Below are 18,272 nucleotides of genomic sequence, written 5' to 3' on the forward strand. Positions count from 1 at the left end.
GGGCATATACCCAAAGAAAACCATAATCCCAAAAGAAACATGTACCATAATGTTTATTGCAGCACTATTTACAATAGCCAGGACATGGAAGCAACCGAAATGCCCATCAACAAATGAATGGATAAAGAAGATGTGGCATATATATACAATGGAATATTACTCAGCTATAAAAAGGGATGAGATGGAGCTATATGTAATGAGGTGGATAGAACTACTATCTGTCATACATAGTGAAGTAAGTCAGAAAGAGAAGGACAAATATTGTATGCTAACTCACATATACGGAATCTAAAAATGGTACTGATGAACTCAGTGACAAGAATAAGGATGCAGATACAGAGAATGGACTGGAGAACTCGAGGTATGGGAGGGGGCGGGGGGTGAAGGGGAAACTGAGACGAAGCGAGAGAGTAGCACAGACATATATATACTACCAACTGTAAAATAGTCAGTGGGAAGTTGTTGTATAACAAAGGGAGTTCAACTCGAGGATGGAAGATGCCTTAGAGGACTGGGGCAGGGAGGGTGGGGGGGACTCGGGGGGGGGAGTCAAGGAAGGGAGGGAATACGGGGATATGTGTATAAAAACAAATGATTGAACCTGGTGTACCCCCCCAAAAAAAAAAAAATTGTACATGTACATGCCCTTTCACCCAGTAATTCCACTGCTAGGTAGTTATTGCTCATATGCAATTAAATGTGTGTGCAATGTATAAGGACCTAAACATAGTGTATTTATAATTTATAATATCAAAAAAATCTAGAAACATTTTAAATATGTCTAAAAATGGATTGATTAAATGTTATGATACATCCTTTCAATGGAATCCCATGAAACTGCTAAAGAATGAAAGAATGAGGTAGATATATGGGTCCTGACATGCAAATAGGACCAAAGCAAATTAAGTGAAAAAAGCAAGTATGTACAGCATGCCCTTATTTGTGGTTTTAGAAAATAGAATTAGGGGATATCCCCTAATTAGGGGATATATGTATAAATATAGCTGATTCACTTTGTTGTACAGCAGAAACTAACACAACATTGTAAAGCTATTATACTCCAATAAAGATGTACTAGAAAAAAAAAAAAGAGAACTTACCTGGTGACACAGTGGTTAAGAATCTGCCTGTCAATGCAGGGGACACAGGTTCGATCCCTGGGTGGGGAAGATCCCACATGCCGAGGAGCAAATAAGCCTGTGTGCCACAACTGCTGAGTCTGTGCTCTAGAGCCCGTGAGCCACAACTATTGAACCCATGGCCCGTGCAACTAGAACCTGTGCTCCATAACAAGAGAAGCCACTGCAATGAGAAACCCATGCACCATAACGAAGAGTAGCCCCCGCTTGCCACAACTAGAGAAAGCCCACGTGCAGCAACAAAGACCCAATGCAGCCAATAAATTAATTTTAAAAAAAATTCTATAGGTAACCAGACAAAAGAGAAAAAAAACAGAATTAGCTTCTAGATGTATAGAAAAATTCTGAAAGAATACTATTTGACTATTTCGTGTGATCTTGGGCAAGTTGTGTAACTGAACTGAACCACATTTCCTCTTCAATAACACGAGTAAAATAAAAGCTGGCCTTATCTACGTTATGATGATATTGTGAGGATTAGATGAGCTATCACAGACAAAGTGCTCTTTGAATTGAAAGTCTGGTCAGAATCTACCCACTACCCTAACGCAGACCCTCAGGGGCTTCCCCCTCCCCGTCTGCTCATTCCACCTTCTCCTTATTTGAGATCCTCTGGGAGGAGCTCACCTACTGAACAGTGAAGTCCAGACTCAATCTGGCAGATTCTCACAATCTGGACCAAACCCACATGTCTAGCCCCATCTGCTGATCCCACCATCTTAGCACCATTTTCTCCCTTCCATTCACTTTCACATGGAAACATATTCTCCAGGGTATCTTTTTGATACTGCCTTTACCTAGAATATCCTTTATCTTCTCCTGTGCTTGGCAAAATCCTACTCATCCTTCAAGGTCCAGGTCCAATGCCAGCTTTTCTCTGAAGGCTTCCCTGACATCAAAGACTAAAATACTGGTTTCTTTCTCTGGCTCACTCAGCACTTGACCTATACCCATTTAACACATGGTTCAAGAATCCCTTGACTCTTGCGGTGTAATTTTCACCTTGTGGTGTGTCTGCGCATGCCATGATTCATCTCCATTTTTTCAGGACATGCCTTCTTGTGCAGCAGCCTTATTTGGCCATAGCTGATGGGAACATGGGTGACTCCTTGGGCCAATAAAATTCTCTTTTCTGGGACTTTCGAATGGACATTTAGGATGCTAGTCAGTGTTTCTGCAAATGAGAACATGTACCTTGAGGAGCTGAGCTTGCCTTTATGGGGTGGCCATCTGGGGCCCATCTGGGTACACACAGGCAGAGAATGTGGTCTGCCAAGAAGATCCAGAAGTAATGAACGGACAGCAGAGGCCATATAACCTGGGTGAGAGAGTGACCGAGAGGAAGTGCCTTGATCCCAGGCAGCTTCCCAAATTCAGGGTCCCAGTGTTTGAGAGGCCCAACTGCACTTCCAGCAGCTTTGGGTTCCGTGAAGTAACCCCATGTAAATAACCTCTCCCTTCTGCTTAAGGAAGACGCATGCATAAATCACCATAAAATAGTGCGGATGTTCAGTAACAGAGACACACCCAAGGTTTTATGGAGCACCGGGGGTGGGGGGGGTGGGGGGGCGGGGGGGGTGAGGGAAGTTGCTGAGGTGAGCGGTTAGGAACGGATTCCCGTAGAAGATGAGGTTGGGCCAGTAGGGAGGGTGTTTCGGACCTCAAGGGCAGCATAAGCAATGGTGTGATGGTGGGAACTGTAAGCAGGTCAGTGTTGCTGGAACGTAAAGGCATGGAGAGGCCAGGAGGGAGGCTGGCTGGAGAGGTGAGCAGGGGCTCAGTCAAGAAAAGTCTTGGGTGCCACGGGAAGGGGCTTGGGCTTCATCCTGGAGGTCAGTGGTTCTCACCCCTGGCTGCACGTCAGTTTCCTAGAGAGTTTCAAAAACAAATATGGGTGCCTTCTCCTACCCTGTCAATTAAATCAGAATTTCTCGGGGTGGAAGCTGGGCATTGACATTTTTTTTCTTTTAAAGCTGCCCAGGTGATTCTAATGTGTAGAGAGCACAGAGAACCTGACGGGAGACCTTGAAGGGTTTTAAGCTAGAGATAGATGTGGCTTTAGAAAAATTGGTAGTTGGACTTAAAGTATGAAAAGGCAGGCAGGGAGCCTGCTGGCCACTGTAGCAGCGAGCAGGTGAGGGTCTGAGGAGGACTTGATGGAGGGCAGAGGCTGTGGGGATGGAGAGGAGAAGAAGTTTATGAACACCTGTTTAGGAGATAAAATAGTTTGAACTTTTTAAAAAGATTTAGTGACTCAAGAGGAGGGGGAGGTAGTAAGGGTTGACTTGAGGGTCCTCGCTTGGGAAACTGGAAATGCTTCAGACAGGCAGACAGGAGGAAAGGGTCTGGGGGAAGCTGGTGAGTTCCGCTTCGGACATATGGAATGGGAGGTGGGACCTGGATGTCCAGGTAGAGGTCAGGCCGCGGGACAGAACAGTCTAAAGCTGGGAGCTCTACCAGGTGGAGGGAATTTGCAGTTTGTTAGCTGATTGAGGGTTCTTTTATCTTTTTACCATTTATTCAGAGTAGCCTCCCCAAAAGTTGCTTTTCTAGCTCACAAAGGTGTTATGCATGTGAAAAGCAAGGAGTGGGCCCCACCCCAGATCAGCTTCTGAGATAGGGTGTGATGCGTATCTCCCAAGTGCCTTGAGGTCAGGTGGTTTCTCAGAGAGGTCTAAACTTAGCAGAGCAGCTGTGCGTGGTGGGTCGCGTTGCTGGGGCTCACTCGGCCGAGACCTGGGCCTTCCTGCCGTGGACTCTGTGTGTGAGTAGGTCTAGGATCAAGCAAGACTCTGTTTCTTTGAAGGATTCCCCCAGGAGCCGCGTGTCATGCCAGCGTGCTCTAAGGGGAGAGAAAATGTCTTCTGTCGCCAGGTGAAAGGGAAAGACAGGGAGGGGTGTACTAGAAGGAGACTCACATATGAATGATTTTTCAAGGATGTTCACTGTAGAAATGACACCCTTAAAAGCAGGTGAGGAGGCAGTTTGCATGGGAGGAGTCAGAATTAGGTCTGAAACTGAAAACTTGCTGTGTGGCTCTGCCCTTTGCACCGAAGAATACTGTGCAAATGCTTCCTGGTTGTGGTTTTGACGCTCCAGAGTGGTTCAACCTGGCCTCCAGAGGAGCGCCCTGCTGCCAGCACCACCAACCGGAGGATCTGGGGAGGGGGGCCCAGAAGGGGTGAGAGAGTGTGTGTGTGTGTGTGTGTGTGTGTGTGTGTGTGTGTGTGTGTGTGTGTGAGTGTGCGTATAAAATCTCAAACCTCAAAACAGACAAATGGCTGGGGAGACTCAGAGGCGAAGGACAGTAAATGACAAACTATTTCAACCTGGTTCCATGATATTGGATTTTCCCCTCTCTGAGCTCTGGTCTGCAGATTATTACACATTCAGGCGAAGGAACCCTGAGAGAATTAAAAGTGACCAGGTATAGGACTCACTACCTAACCGAAAAATGAATCAGTAACAAGCTGTCAGGAAGTTATAAATCCAGGGGTATCAATGTACATAGCATTTATTTGGGGATGCTTTTTCTACAAATACCACCATAATCCCAGATAATACCAGAAGATATTTAGTAGCAAGATTTAAAAAGTAATCTCGACGTGTCCTTTGGATTAATGTCCTTCACTTGCACAAGGAGTCTCCATTCCCTGTCCGGAGAGGCGGCCCCAGCTCTCTCTGTAACTGCTGGGGATGGATGAGAGTGCCAGGAGTGGCACTGGGAGGGAAGGGATAAAAGGGGAAGGCAGGTGGGATGTGAACAGGGCAACACCTAAGGACCAAAAAGGAGGCCTTTTCGGCTGGGTCTCCTGGTTTTGTACAGAGTTGGAGAAAAGAAACTGCCCAAGAAGCTCTGTCAGTTTGGCCCATGTGCACCCAGATGTACAGTATCCTAGGCTGAGCTGTATCTGTGCCTGGAATATTCTCTTCTGTAATCTTAGATGTGTTTCCTTGGATGAATTTAAGGGGAGCTTCCAAAGCCAGGAGAGCAAGAGAGCAGCAAGTTCCCCCTTGAGGGAGGGCAGAGAGAGTCCCAGTGGAGAGGAAAACTGCAGGTGGAGGTGAGTCCTAGAGGTGAAGGCTTTGGAAGGAGGGAGTTGCAGGCAGCTGGGACTGACAACGCCATGCAAACCCTCCTTTCTCTTTATACTTTCCATCTTTATCTTTCTTAATTTTATTCAATGTTCAACATTCAGCCCACTTACTTTACTTATTATAGCTGGCAAAGGCCTTTATAATCCTCCAGGAGCCAAGAGAAACGACTGGGCCAGTGTACTCTGTGCCTCTCCCTCACATTTAACGAAACGGGCCAGGGCACCACCCGGCACAGGCCCCACGCCCCGGGCCCCAGCGCTGGGTATCTCTCCTGCTTCTCAGCCTCCCCTCCTCCAGCCCCGGACCCAGGATCTTGGTGGCTCCTCTTTGCCTCCCCTCAGTCCCCTTCCCTTATAGCCAGGCTTCAGGGTGTGGTGCGTGTCCAGTGGCGGCTTACCCTGCAAAGCTACTCCTGGACAGCTTGAGCCCATCTCAGGCTACCTGCCAGGTAAAGGGGAGGAATTTCCAAACACGCGGCTGCCTTCGGGAATCACCTAGGGGAGCTATTTATTGTGAGGGGCAGGGGGCTCCACAGAGAACCTAGTGCCCACCTTTATCCGTGCTCACTTCTCATGCGTTCAGAAGTGGAGGCTAAACCACAAAATCCAATACAACATGAGGTCAGAAAATGGGTGTATCAGCGTTTCTGCATATATTACATACAACGTTCCTTTTACCTCGATCAATTTAAGAGCGCATCTGCCCTCATCTGAGGGCACAGGAATGGCATAGGCAGTATGTCTCTTATGTGGCATTTCAGGCTCAGTTTATAAAGCTTCTCAAAGTGGTGAAGCAGGATACTTTTTGGTGATAACTTGCTAAAGGAGCACATGAGGTGACTATAGTGAAGGCTGATGTCTAGACTCAGGGATTCCATGCCTTCTTGTTTGTATTTGGTTGACCATTTGGAGATGCTCTCAGGATGTCCCTTTGCTTCTCTGTAAACATTAAAAGAAACCAACAGTTATTGAGTAACCAGTTCCATGCACGGTGCTAAACACTTGATATAGATGTATCTGTGTGATTTAATCCTTGACACAATTTTGTGAGATAGGCATCTGTGATCCCACTTTACAGATGAAAATTCTTTACAGAGTCACCATGAGGTGAAGCAACTTGATGGCAGTCTGAGGGCTCGTTCGTAAGGGATGTGAGATCCTAATCCAGCTCATCTGGTGTCAAAGTCCATGTACTTTCTTGATGCTATGCTACCTCCCAGTAAAGAATTAAATCCCTCTTTTTATCAAGTTTGAAAGAATGAATAAGGAACTACATGAGAAAGCTTTGATAAGTGTAAATCCAAGTATCTGTAAGTCTTAGATTCTTAAGTATGATGAAAAGAAAATGGAAAGGTATCAGTCAAAATCTCATAAATTCAAAATGTATTGTTGAGGAATCCTCAAAATTAGAAATTGTAAGTAAGAACAGGGATGTCATTCTTTTCATTCAGAGGTAAGAAGCTACTGAGGCTCAGTTTGACTACAGATTCCAAACTGGTTAATGTGTACATGCATATTGATAGAACAGCTTCCCAAGCTTGAAGAACCCTCGGTCATCAAAAGATGAAGGGTTTACGATGATCGCAATTTTTAAAGAGGGCTATTAGTAAAGGAAATTTAGACTTCTGATAGATTAAAACAGATTTGTTAAAAGAATCCATGACTGCTTTACAAAGTGCCTGTGTGATGGACAAAGACAATAACATTAATTTCCATTTTCTGTGAGGAAAGGTTTATCTCATTTAATTCAAATCAACCCAACAGTCCTCAGGATTTGGAGACCTAGATCATTCTCCTAGATTTGAGCCAGGGCAATGTATGACATGTACAGGCTTAGGCGTCTGAAGAAAATCATATCGTTCCAGAGGAAATGTTAACACCTCACAGAGGCTCTGAGGATAATGCATGATTTCAATTGTTTTGTAAAGAAAGGAGTGGCCTTTGAATTGTGACACAGCTCCTAGCACTGCAGGAACCTCAAATCAACCTAGGTTCTCTGAATAGGTTGGTTTCAGTGCGTTTGGTTCTTTTTTTTTCCCCCAATATTTTATTTATTTATTTATTTATTTATTTATTTATTTATTTATTGGCTGCGTTGGGTCTTAGTTGCGGCACGTGGGACCTTTCACTGCAGAGCGCTGGCTTCTCTCTAGTTGTGGCGCACAGGCTTCTCTCCTACTTGTGGCATGCAAGCTTAGTTGCCGTGCAGCATGTGGGATCTTAGTTCCCCAATCAGGGATTGAGCTCGAGTCCTATCTGTGTTGGAAGGCGGATTCTTAACCACTGGACCACCAGGGAAATCCCTCGGTGCATTTGGTTCTGAAGTGCTCTAAACAAAGACATATTTTCCTTTCTACTTTAAAAAGATATCTGGTCTACCAGCAGAGTCCTATGATGGAGGATGCCACCAAAATAGAGAAAATCCAATGTCTTCTTTTCACAGTCTAACTCTTTTGGATAGAGATAATTTTCCTATTTGACTACACTTTTCATGTTGGCTAACTCTAGTTGAAGAATATGTCAGAGCCCCTTTGGGTGCTTGGCTGCGAGTCTTGGATATTGAGCTGTAATAGAATATGTAGCCCCTTTCTGGGGGAGAGAGAGGGAGTGTTCATAGAATCTGAGCTGGGAGGGGCCTTGGAGAGAATGTGTGGTAGGCAGCCTCTAAAATAGTTTCCAAGGAGCCCAGCCTCCTGGTATTCATGCCCTTGCATACTCCCCTCCCTTGGGTGTGGAGCTGGATTTAGTGAGTTAATTCTACAGAACAGAATACAGAAATAGTGACGGGATGTCACAGAGACTCTGACTTCTGTTTTGCTCACCCTCTCTTGCTAACCAAAACCAGCTGCCATGTTGTGAGCTGCCCTGTAGAGAAACCTTTGAAGCAAGAGTCTGAGGGAGGCCTCCAGCCAACAGCCAGAGAGGAATTGACGTTCTTATTCCAACTGTGACTCTTAGTCTAGAATTCAGAGAGGAATTGGATCCTGCCAACAACCTCTCGGGTGCTGGAAAGTAGAACCTCTCCACGTTGAACCCTGAGATGACTGTAGCCCCAGCTGACACCTTCACTGTAGCCTCAGAGAGACCCTAAGTCAGAGGAGCTGGCTATGCAGTGCCTGGATTCCTGACCCACAGTATCTGTGAGATAAAAGGTTGATTGCTTTAAGCTGCTAAGGTTTGGGTTGATTTGTGTCATCTTAGATAACTAATACTTCATCTAATCCAACGTCTATATTCTCAGTGAGCTAACAGAGACCTGGAAAGATTTGGTACTTTGCCTGAGCCCTCACAGACTCAGACCGGACCAGAAGTCAGGCCCCTGAATTCCCAGGCAGGGTTCTCTCACCAATTTACAATGCCCTTTTGCAATTTGGTGTTGTGGAAATTTGCCTGGTATGGCCTTAGGTAACCCCTCTATAAATGAGCCCACACTTTTTTCCTAATAGGATAACTCTGTTTCCAGCTGGCCAGGAAGAGGATGGGGCAGAGTCTGAAAGCCTGGCCCCTGGGCAGGGCTCCCCACTCCCAGCCAAACCCTATTCCAGGCGCTGGGCTTTGTCTTCTACAGTTGGCCCTCTGTATCTGCAGATTCTACATCCACGGATTCAATCAACTTCATATAAAAAATATTTGAAAAATAAAATGCCAGAAAGTTCCAAAGAGCAAAACTCAAATTTGCTGCATGCTGGAAGCTATTTACATATCATTTACATTTTATTTATAACTATTTACATAAATTACATTGTATTAGGTACTGTAAGTAATTTAGAGATGATCTAAAGTATACAAAGGGAGGATGTGCATAGGTTATATGCAAATACTATACATTTTACATAAGGGACTTCAGCATCTGTGGATTTCGGTATCCTGGTGGGTGGGTGTTCTGCCACTAATCTCCTGCAGATATCAAGGGATGACTGCACTCTGAAAAACCCTGAAATTTCCAAATCTCCCTAGATAATAGATGTTAGCATTTTATAGCCTTTGTCTCTCCTTCTACAATTTAGAACTATCTTGTCCTGTTAATTCTTAGTGAAATGAGGAGTCTCCCCTTATCCCATTCTCCTCAAGTCACAGATTTATGTTGTATGCTGTCTGTAGCCCTGGGCCTCCTGAGGAGAGGAAATGAAGTGGCTCTGGGAGGGGCAGGACAGTCCCAGCAGCTCAGCTTTGAGTGTCTGGATAGAGGAGGAAGTGGATGGGGTGGGGTAAGCCTGGGTGAAGCTGGGAGCAGAGGGCGGGGCTGGGCCAAGAGAACCTGGGCCAGGGTGGAGGTGGAGACAGATGGGAAGTCTTTGCTGGGTGAGGGGCAGACCGGGGTTGCATGCTGTGGGTATGAGTAACGGTATAAGGGTCAAAACCAGACTGAGAGACAGGAGGAGTTCACAGCTTGGGAGACAAGACAGCTAAGAGCCAAAACAGGGCAAGGTCAGGCAGGGGATCAGGAACTCAGGCCTCAAACACAGGTATTGGCATGAAGTAGACCTCGATCCTGGGCCTTGATGTGAAAACAGCTGTCTGCCCAGGTGGCCTGTTGGCTCCCAGTTACAGTAGAAACCAACCCCACGGCGTGGATATCCTTCCTCTTCGGTGACTTTCCACTTCGCACCAAGTGCCCTGCTGCTCAGAGGATGGAGGAGGCCGGGTCAGGGCTGTTTGCCTTTCATGCTCCACAAACTGGACCCTGAGTGGCCCTTGGGGTGAGGATGGTGTACCGGGCAGGGGTGGTGGTGGGTTGTGGTGGGGTGGGCTGTGTGTTTTCTGTGTTTTCTGGCATGGCTGTGTCCAATAATGATAGGAAAGGGGGAGGTGGTCTCCTCAGTGTTTGGCTGCTTTAAGATTTGGGGAGCCGTGGTTGGTGGGGCCAAGGAGACAGCTGCTTTTTAAGATTCCAGATGAATCCACAGAAACCTTCGATTCCAGAAAGGTTGACAAGCAGAAGAAATTGTCTACCTCTTCTTGCCACCTGGTGGATGCACCAGCTAATTTATAGACCATTTCTAAGCATCTTGTTCATGAAATGACCTCTGTATGGAATGGAGAGGAGGTCACAGAATGGCTGCCTGCTGGGTCCTATCCTCGGATACATTTTATTTGATTCAGCTCAGTATTAAAAAAAAAAAATTAGAGCCACTCAAAAATCAGCACACTTCACTCAAAAGTCCAGATTCCTGGCTTCTGTGGCCACACTGAGCCTCATGTCCTCATGGTGTCGTGGTGCGGAGACAGGCAGCATCCTTCAAAGGGAGCAAGCGCTCTCCAGGGTCCAGGCCTCTCTGCCCCTCCCTCACGTGACACAGACACAAGCACTTGAACCCTGTCTTTTTAACTCATTTACCTTATCTTCCTGGCCCCTCTATGCACCTGAGATTTTACTCCATGAAACTGAAGGATCAACTTGGCCCAGAAGAGGATCCAGGCATCATAATACAAAGATCAAAATTCCTCCACTTTAAATACATTTTTGATACCTGGGAAATGATTTTCATAATCTCCCTAATTACATGTCTGCTCCATTTTATTCTCTCTTCTGTGTTGCACTTTCTAGAACTCTCATAATAGAAACTGTCTGAGAGAGCCAAATGCACTTATATCATTAGCATGATAATACTGGTCAAAGATAAATTAGCTCTGACAAACATAAGATGAATAGACGGAACCAGCTCTCATTAACCAAAAGAGGTCATACAATGTAGATTATATCCAGAGATGCTAGTTTGATCAAAAGTAATCTGCGCTGATTAAAATAGAAATAAAGTAGCTGAATTATAATAACAGAGCAGCTGCTAAACTCACTGCTGATTTCGTCAGGAGACAAGGGACTGGGGACGACTGATGATTCCTGAGTCTCATCCAAAAAAGAGGCACAGGAGAGTAATTTTCCCATCTAATGTCAAATTATTAGCTGTTCCAATGAATATTCCTAGTTAAATTCAATAGAGAAATTGGATTATTAGCTTCTGCTCCATGTTTTTTTGAATGTGCACCTTATATGATTACATTTAACTATCATTACACAAAACAAATCCCACACACAGCTTCTCATTTAATTTGAAAATACGCTTTTTGAAAAAATCACTCGGAACCAGTGAATTCTAGTTTCTAGTTTGGCTGAATTGCTATTTTGCTCTATAATATTGAACAGGTGATTTTTTTCCTGCCTCCCCACAACCATTTTCCACATCTCCCACTCTGGGAATCATGGACACAAGGGCTTGGGTTCTAGGTCTGTGACAAAGGCCTTTTGTATGAAGGCTGAGGGATAGGAAGAGAGACTGTGAGGGTTTGTCGCCTGGAAGGCCCTTTAAAAGTATTGAGCTATCGTAGTCACATCTGATCTTAGAATACTCTCCTGGATGTCACAAGGGGTTGTGGGTTTTGAAGGATCACATGAGGAAAGGTAGTTAACTTTAATGAGTAGGTGAAGTTTAAAAAACTATATGTAAAACAACCCCATCAAAAAATGGGCAGAAGATCTAAATAGACATTTCTCCAAAACAGACATAAAGATGGCCAAAAGGCACATGAAAAGATCCTCGGCATCGCTAATTATTAGAGAAATGCAAATCAAAACCACAATGAGGTATCACCTCACACCAGTCAGAGCGTCCATCATCAAAAAGTCTACAAATAACAAATGCTGGAAAGGGTGAATAGAAGAGAGAACCTTCCTACACTGTTGGTGGGAATATAAATTGGTACAGCCACTGTGAAGAACAGTAAGGAGGTTCCTTAAAAAACAAAAAATAGAGTTACCATGATCCTGTAATCCCACTTCTGGGCATATATCCAGAAAAAAAAGTAACTGGAAAAGATATATGCACCCCAATGTACACTGCAGCACTATTTACAACAGTCAAGACATGGAAGCAACCTAAATGTCCATCAACAGATGAATGGATAAAGAAGATGTGGTGTGTGTGTATGTGTATGTGTATATGTATAATGGAATGGAATATTAGTCAGCCATAAAAAAGAATGAAATAATGCCATTTGCAGCAACATGGATGGACCTAGAGATTATCATGCTAAGTGAAGTAAGCCAGACAGATACATATATATAGATATATATAGATATATAACTAATTCACTATGCTGTACACCTGAAACTAACACAAGATTGTCAATTAACTATACTTCAATAAAAATAAAAACAAAAAACTATATGTATCAAAGTATAAGGAAGAACATAGATCAGTACAGTGTTTCCAATTAGAATGAGGAACTAGGTATAAAAAGGACTTAACTGAGAAACAAGGACTTATTTTGTAACTCAAACATATACTCTATGGCAGTCTCTGTGGGTAGGCAACTGGTTCTATGGCATGATTACAGGCTACCAGCAAATGATTGTCCCTAAGGAAAGGAATCAAATCCATTTCCACTTGCTGTTCTGGTATCCTGTATTAAGTTAATCAAAAGATGTGTACGGAACCTGCCACAATGCAGAGACCCTCACTAAGAAATATTGATAGCTGAAGAGTGCCTCACTCTCAATTTGAAGTTTCCTCTATTTAATGTCTCTCCTACCTGCCTACCATAGGCACTGAAATCATATTAAAGGTGCATTTCAAGCTGTACGTGTGTGTGAGGTGGGCAAGCACATTGAAAACAAAACATCGACACCTGTGTGAAGACCGCCAGAACAACGATACAGGGCCCTGCTTACACACATGCATGCATCACACTCTCACTTTGCAGGTGTGCAATAATTTCCTCTCTAATCTCATCCCCAAACATCTGATTTTTAAACTTTTGTTTTGTTTTTAATGTGACAGGAATTTAAGACTTTTTTCTTTTTCCTTCAGAAGATATCAGAGTATATCTGCATCGTGAGCTGTGGAGATATTAACATCCTACTGTTTATCCCTGCAATTCCTGTTATTTTTCTCCCATTCCGCACATGAATATTTACCTCCAACCAAGCCAAAGTTGAAATGCTCGCTTCTTTATTATTTTATTTAATAATTCATACTTGGTGAAATGTACAGTTTTTGGAAAAAAAAACTCAAAGTAAACAAGGAGAAGACTGATTTTTTTTATAGACTTGCTTGTGTGGGACAATTGTGCTGGCGAGGGCAGGACTGAGATGCTGAGGGGACTCCCTGGACCACTACCTACTGTCCGCTAGCCGGCTTCACCCCCTGGAGCTGAGTGCAAATCCCAGTCTTAGCTGCAGCAAAAAGGGATGTTTCTCCTTCTTCTTCTTCCTTTTTCCTCCTTAAGTCAACCTTTTCCTAACCAAGGACTCAGAGAGGGTGGGACACGTGTTCTCTCTTCTGGTTAGAAAAACACACATGCTCTCTACACCTCCAGCTTCTCCTTTCAGGTCCATCACAGCCTCCCTGTTCTGCTTTGCTCAAGAGAAGGAGAAGCTGCCCCACCTAATGTCCTGGATCCTCAGAGTCCCACACCCCAGCCTAGGTCAGTTCCTGGGATACCCAGCCCCCACCCCCAGGCCTTGGCAGGGAACCCCCTCTCCCTTTAAAGCATGGGGCCTTGACTGTTGCTGAGCCCCCAGGACTTGCTCTTTATCACTCTGGGGGCATTTTCTTTGAATGCAATCCAGTCTCTCAGATTCCCACGTCCCAAGAAGCTGCTCTCTGTCCAATGGAACATTCTGTTGCTGTTCGCTGTGAAGCAGTCTTATTTTGTTCTTTTCATTAGGGAATGTTTCCATCAGGGGCCTGCATGTTTAAAAGGCTCCATGCTCAGAAAGAGGGTGGCTTTGTCTCTCCCCCTTTCGTGACCTCTGTCAGGAGTTCTTTGAAGCTCCAGACAAGACATAATGGGGAGAAATGCTGAGAGCTGCACTGATAAAATTTTGAGATTCGCAAAGAAACTATTAGCCATGCTGCCTGGATATATTAAAATGTCATCTCTATAGTTTGGACGTGACTGGATTGTTTAGTTAATGCTAGAGAGGAAAATAGTTTCTCTCAAGGGAGAGAAGCAGAAGGAGAAAACAGGCATACAGACAGCCGACAGCATTCCAGCCACTTTGTCACAAAGAGCTAAATCCACCATTATTAGATCCAAAAAATCATCAGCCAATTTGAGGGCCCTGGGAATGATGCTGGGAGTCCAGCAGAGGTAGCAAAAGGCCCCCTCAACATGGAGGCAGAAGTATAAATTCTATTCTCCTAACTCAGGTTCTTGGGAAGGGAAGTCGAGCTCCTTAACATTTGTCATTAATTACGTGCCAGGCATTGGGTGTGTGCTTTTATGTAGGTTATTTCATTCAATCCTCACGGCAACTTGGAAACCTGGTATTATTACTACTGTGCATCTTTGGATTTATTTGATTTATTTTTATTGACACCCACACTACTCACATCCTTACTTGGTCAGGTCACTGCTCAAATAACTTCTTTGACAAGCCTTTCCTGAGCCCCCAATCTATAAGCACAGTGCCTGACATTCTCAATCTTATTTGGATGACCCCTTTGAAGCTGTTACCTTCTGGGTGAATTCCTCCCAATTCCAATTCGTTCATTCTCTCTTCAGCTACATTTAGTTTAGAATTTATCCTACCAAGTTTAAAATTTTTTCAATGGTTATATTTTCATAATTTCTAACCTTCATTTCATTTCTGCCTGTTTCATTGCAGAATATATCAGTGGTATATATGTAATGCTTTCATTTATCTCTTCAAGGATTCTAAATGTATATATTTTGAAGTCTTTTTCAGAATTTTTTATTATCCGTTTTTTTTCTGGAAAAAACCCTTATTCCAATTACTGATTTTATTGGCTGTCTTTCTTGGTGTAAGGTTTCTTCATGCATTTTAAAGTCAGGTTTACAGGATCATCAATATGTTCAATGTTTTCCCCTTCTTTCTTTTTCTCTAAGCATCCCCCTTCTGGGGGCTTGAGTTCTTTCCTGGTTCTAAAGGCACTAAGCTACACCCCAGGCAGTGGTGGGTGGCATGTTTTCTGGGCTCGCTTCACAGGCCAGGGAAGCCCTGCCCTGGCTTCTGGTGGTGAGCTCTGAGCATGACTCTGGTTCCCATGCCTCCTATGGAGCACTCTTCCCCTGTGGTGTATCTGCAGAAGCCAGACTCACAGTTCCTACTGCCTGCTTCCAGATCCAGAGCCCGGCAGGCCCTCAGATCAGCCTCAATTCATCACTTTGCATTTTGATTCCAGGACCACAGACATATGTATCTCATTTTTGAGTGTGGTTATGACTTTTAAAAATATACATATATATATTATTTGTTTATTTTATTTTGGCTGTGTTGGGTCTTTGTTGCTGCGCGAGGGCTTTTCTCTAGTTGCGGTGAGCAGCGGCTACTCTTTGTCGCAGTGTGCAGGCTTCTCAGTGTGGTGGCTTCTCTTGTTGCGGAGCACGGGCTCTAGGGATGCGGGCTTCAGTAGTTGTGGCACACGGCTCAGTAGTTGTGGCTCATGGGCTCTAGAGCTCAAGTTCTGTAGTTGTGGCACATGGGCTTAGTTGCTCCACAGCATGTGGGATCTTCCTGGCCCAGGGATCAAACCCATATCCCCTGCACTGGCAAGTGGATTCTTAACCACTGTGCCACCAGGGAAGTCCCGGTTATGACTTTTTAAATTCTCTTGTATGTGTCATCTATCATTGCTATGTATTGGAGTAGAGGGAGCTTCAAAGCATTCACTTACAATGCCACTGAATCTGGTGAATGGGAACAGGAACTGGGAAAAATAGTAATAGTGGGATAGAACTGGGAGGTGAAAAATGGGCAATTATGTACAGTTTTAAGAGTAAGGAACTTGAAAAAATGATGAGTTCAGGTATCACTGGTGAGTTGATGTGCAGGAACCCCAGTTATTAAAATGGAAAGAAAAGCCATGTAATTTAGAGATGGGATAAGTGGCCCTGACTTCCCAGGTCCTCCCTTCCTCTCCTTCCTTCTTCTCAAACCCCCTCTCCCTCACACCCTTTCAGGTGGGTGATAACCCCTAACAGGAGCAACCATTCTGGTTTGCCCAGGACTGTCCTGGTTTTACCATCGAATGTCCTGCTTCCTAGGAAAGCCTCAGTCCTGAGCAGTGTGGGACGGCCCATCACTTGAACTCTCTACCTTTCACCATGTGAGCCCTAAGAGAAGACCTCTAATACCGAAATTAACTTTACCGAGGGATGAGCTTGTGAGACAATAATGGGATGGGGAAGAAACAGGAGCAGGCAATGGGCCTCTGCGCTCTTTGCTTGGATGGAGGAAGCCACAGCCCAAGAAATACCTTTCACTTTGAATTGAGTAGAAACATAGACGAGAAAGGGCTCTTTGAAGTATGTGATTCTCAGAATTTACTTGGTTGGAGAAATCTGAACAACCAGTGCAAGTGGTGTTTATAGTTCCTTATATACTGTGCTCTGAAATGCCTTGCTTTTGGAAAGGGAGGTCGTATAAACATTATTTGATATGACGTCTCTGTACGTTCAACAAGCCATGCTGTCATTATTTAAGTATGTAATATTAGATAATATTCAGCTCCACTGACTCCATATTCACTATCAGTGATCAAAATCATACGTCATTTCACTGTGTTCAGAGTACCTTTATCTTAGGAAAACACTGGCCAGTTTTATAGCTATCATCACCACAGCCAAAAATACACTGCCAAGGTCGCCCTTGACTGTCAGCAGTCATTGCAAACACAACACTGATTTGGTCTGAATGATGGTGGAGGTCAGTGGTGTGTAGCAGCAATGTACTTTGACTCAGGGAATAAATTAAGATAGATAAATTCAATCCAGTCATGGTGGTACTATTTCTCTTTGAAGAATACTTTCCCATCCTCCCTTGCTGCCAGGGATAAAATGTCACCAGCTGAGACCAATTGAGACAGAATAAAAGTTGGCTGGGAGTTTTCCAGGAAACATTTTGCTTTTCTGATAAAAGGGACAGACTTGAAGGAAAGCTTGCTGCCATCCCTTTTCCCTTCCTATCTGGAAGATCAATGTGATGCCTGGAACAGAGGTAGCCACATTGAGTCCACAAGGAAATAAGCATAATGATGAAAAGCAGTATTCGAGTAAGTCAGAGTGAGAAAGAGCGACAGATCCTGAGTGAGCCCTTGATAACACAGTTGAGCGCTCAGGTCACCCCTAAGACCATACCTCTGGACTTCTAGGTCAATAAAAACAAATGGCCTTATCATTTAAGCCATTGTTGACACATATCTACTTGCAACTGAAAAACAATTTCATACTGAAAAGCAAGGTAAATAATGCACAGTAATGGTATACAGCTATGGAAACGGGATTCACGTTGCCACACTTGCCATGGTTTTTGGTGGACTTTCTTCGTTCCACAGCTCTTTATGCTAGATAAGAACGGAAAGACACTCTTTTTGTTCTCTTCAGTGCTCAATAATTATCAAGGGTCAGTATAAAGAAAACATACTACAAGGTACTATCACTGCAGTGGTTATTCAGGGATGAGACATGTAAGTCTGTAGGTAGATAATTCCATACTAAAATCCTTCTGTGCAGTTTGGAAATATAATCTCATTTGTGCTATATTGTTTTGGGGCAAAAGGAAATAGCCCGAGGACCAGCAGATTTTCCAGGGAAATGTTTTTGCTGGGAATCTGGACTAAATCCACTGCAAGAGCAAGACAATTGCCTGTAGTGGGCTGGGAGTTATAGCCATGAACCTGCTCCCATCTATAGAGCAGGAAGAGGATTGGGGAATTCCCTGGAAGTCTAGGATTCGCACTTTCACTGCCGAAGGCCTGGGTTCAATCCCTGATCAGGGAACTGAGATCCCGCAAGCCACAGGGAAAGCCCAAATAAATAGATTTAAATGTGAATAAGAAGAGGATTCAGCCAGTGTTCACATGGACAATGAGCCCAGCCCAAGGCAGACCAGAGAGCCTCTCTGTTCACGGGCAAACAGGTCTTACCTTGGTCAAGGATGAGTAAGCAGGTCAAAAATGAATTGTGTGGGGAAATGTTGTAGAACAAGGTAAGGGGAACGTCACTGAAAAGACTCAGAGGAAGAACATGCCTCTGAAAATGGTTTACTGAAGGAATCACATTTGGGGAAATG

General features: G+C 44.2%; 1 long non-coding RNA gene across 5 annotated transcripts in view; it reads right to left on the reverse strand.

The window, feature by feature from the left end:
* Positions 1 to 3,892: 3,892 nt before the first annotated feature.
* LOC130849531 (uncharacterized) overlaps positions 3,893 to 18,272 on the reverse strand; it is a 47,453-nt gene continuing 33,073 nt past the window's right edge. For 4 of the 5 annotated variants that reach the window (XR_009052756.1, XR_009052759.1, XR_009052758.1 and 1 more), the window contains exon 3: positions 4,738 to 6,175. This is a non-coding gene — a long non-coding RNA (uncharacterized LOC130849531). Of the gene's footprint in view, positions 3,982 to 4,737; positions 6,176 to 18,272 lie in introns of those variants that run through there. The other variant, XR_009052757.1, reaches the window with a different exon arrangement.

Source organism: Hippopotamus amphibius, chromosome 3 (genome assembly GCF_030028045.1).
Source record: "Hippopotamus amphibius kiboko isolate mHipAmp2 chromosome 3, mHipAmp2.hap2, whole genome shotgun sequence".
In the NCBI taxonomy this organism is placed as follows: Eukaryota; Metazoa; Chordata; class Mammalia; order Artiodactyla; family Hippopotamidae; genus Hippopotamus; species Hippopotamus amphibius.